This window comes from Rhincodon typus, chromosome 18 (assembly GCF_021869965.1).
Source record: "Rhincodon typus isolate 14 chromosome 18, sRhiTyp1.1, whole genome shotgun sequence".
Taxonomy (NCBI): Eukaryota; Metazoa; Chordata; class Chondrichthyes; order Orectolobiformes; family Rhincodontidae; genus Rhincodon; species Rhincodon typus.
The window spans coordinates 41,635,877-41,639,056 of NC_063349.1; positions in this window are offsets into that span (position 1 = coordinate 41,635,877).

Here is a 3,180-nt window from a genome sequence, read left to right on the forward strand (position 1 = left end):
GGGGGTGGGACTTGAGGTGGGAGGAGGGGATAGGTGGGAGGAAGAACAGGTTAGGGAGGTGGGGACAAGCTGGGCTGGTTTTGGGATGCGGTAGGGGGAGGGGAGATTTTGAAGCTTGTGAAATCCACATTGATACCATTGGGCTGCAGGGTTCCCAATTGAAATATGAGGTGCTGTCCCTGCAACCTTCGGGTGGCATCGTTGTGGTACTGCAGGAGGCCCAGGATGGACATGTCATCTAAGGAATGGGAGGGGGAGTTGAAATGGTTCACGACTGGGAGGTGCAGTTGTTTGTTGCGAGCCAAGCACAGGTGTTTCGCAAAGCGGTCCACAAGCTTCAAAATCTCCCCTTCCCCAACCGCATCCCAAAACCAGCCCAGCTTGTCCCCGCCTCCCTAACCTGTTCTTCCTCCCACCTATCCCCTTCTCCCACCTCAAGCCCCACCCTCATCTCCTCATCCCGCCCCCTTGACCTGTCCGTCCTCCCTGGACTGACCTATCCCCTCCCTAACTCCCCACCTACACTCACCTTTACTGGCTCCATCCCCGCCTCTTTGACCTGTCTGTCTCCTCTCCACCTATCTTCTCCTTTATCCATCTTCTATCCGCCTCCCCCTCTCTCCCTATTTATTTCAGAAACCCCTTCCCCTCCCCCGTTTCTGAAGAAGGGTCTAGGCCCGAAACGTCAGCTTTCCTGCTCCTCTGATGCTGCTTGGCCTGCTGTGTTCATCCAGCTCTACCCCTTGTTCTTATAGATACTGGTCTTTTTCTGTTCTTGAGTTGAATTTTGAGGCCTAATTGCTTGTCCTGCCAGCATTCCTCTTTGTACTGTTTTCCCCCAGAGAAATGAGCCAGGTAAGAGCTCAGACGATGGTATTGATTGCAATTTTGAACATCTGCCAGTCATGATATAATCCATCAAATGTATTGGATGGGTTCAGATAACTGTAGACCAAAATCTAACAGAATGCTTCATGAAATCTTACAATTGACAGCTGTGAAGTTGAAATGATTTTTAGTTATCAGGCAAAGTTGAACTACTGTTTGTAATTTGTCAGCAGTGTCTAGTATTTATAATATTTACAGCCCCTTTGTTTGCAGTGAGGGTTGATGAGTCATAGGTTCTTGGATTTTGTTGCCATTGGTAAACTTGGTAAATTACTATTGTATGGTTTAGGATGTCATTGAATGTGAATTTAAGGATTTAGACCAGTGATAGGAGGCCAAGACGTTTTCAGTAAGAAACTGGAAACCAATTCACAGTACTGATGATATGAGATCTTTCTTACTTGTACCACCTTCAACATACACATCTTGGATCATTTAAGATTGACTTCTGTTGCATGATCAACAGTTTAGCTGAAGATGAACTGCAGTTAGTTCCATATTATCGATTGGATATAAGAAAGCATCAATGAGGGAGCATCAAATTTCATGCAGTTTGCAGTATATTTGATTCTGTTCAATGTTCCAGCTTCCTCCAAATTTCTAACCATCTTCAAAATGTTATCTGTTATTTTTAGCAGTTTATTAGCATTCAAATAATTATAATAAGATTGTAATGTTGCTGCTACTTGAGTAATTTGTTGTATATTTCGAGCATTTACATTAAACAGCTGCTTATTTTAATGACTTTGAAGTTATTTTGTGCAGTTGCAGATGTCTATTCTGGCATATCTTCTCACTTAATCAAAAAAATCATCCTTTGGTTCCGTCCTTCATTCATTCTCTTCAATTGCTGTTCCACCTAATTTTCCTCACTGAGATCCATGAATGTATCGCTGCCTCTGATCACCACACATGTCAACTAAAAATCAAATCTTTTTGGTCTGGATTTTATTTGGCTCACACCTCTTAGGCTATCCTGGCTGAAGTTGCAAATGCTATCTCCTGTGACTGCCTCGGTGGAGAACAATACCTACTTGCGCTGCTCTGCCACGCAGTGTCACTGAAACAGAGTCATTGTGCCATTCTGTTCCCATTGCCTCCCCTGTGCTGTCCAACTCTACAAAACTGCTTCTCTCCGAGCTGTCCGAAAGCAGCCATTACATCTCCAGTAAATAACTTGTTTTTCTGTTTCTACGCTGTCATCTCCAGAGTTCCTCATTTACATCCTGCCTCTTGGTCACACTGCCCACAGACTCTGGGTCATCTTCCACATGTAGCATTTATAATTTTTTCGAACCACTTCCCTGATTCCATGACCACTCCTGTCTCACATCACATCATGGATGAATGGAAATTTCCACCAATTAACTTTAAAAATAATTTTCTTCTTCTGCCATGAAGATTGTTTTTATCCATTCCTGGAATCTGAGCACCACTAGCAAGACCACAATTATTGCCCTTGAGAAAGTGATGGTGCATTGCAGGAAGATCCTGTACAGTGCATTAATTCAGTTCCGTAGGCCTGCCCTGATATTTGATAAGATCGTAGCTTATTTGATTGTGGCTTCTACTTTCCCTTATTAGTCAGGAATATATCTACACATTAATAATGCTTTAATTTAAATGTGTAAATGATTCTCATGAAAAATTTTACTGCAGTCACTGCTTTGAGTCTCAAATGAAAACATAAAAGCTTATCTAAGCACAAGATTTAACTCATGGCTGGATATGCATATTGATATGCGCAATGCTTGGTGCCCAAGCCTTTCAGTTTGACTGTACTGTCAATAGGAAATTTTACTAAATATTAATCTTTTGTTTTACGTAATTTACTTCTTTATTGTGCCTTGAAACATACAATTTTCAAACTATGCATTTAAGAAAGACCTACATTTTAGGAAAATTCCCATAAAAAAAAATTCCAAACCATTCCATCGTCACTGCAGCAAAGGAGAAGCTTACAGTTTGTTTGTCATTTCCATTTTCAAAGTGATGTGCAAGGGACATATTACAAACAGCAAACAGTGAAGGATCTTCCTTAGGAACAAAGATATCAATTGCCATTGATCTCTTATTTTCTTATTGCAGCAAAGGAAAGGCCTTTAAGTTATAAAGTAAAAACAACATTACTGGTTCACAACAAACAACTGCACCTCCCAGTCGCGAACCATTTCAACTCCCCCTCCCATTCCTCAGACGACATGTCCATCCTGGGCCTCCTGCAGTGCCACAACGATGCCACCCGAAGGTTGCAGGAACAGCAACTCATATTCCGCTTGGGAACCCTGCAGC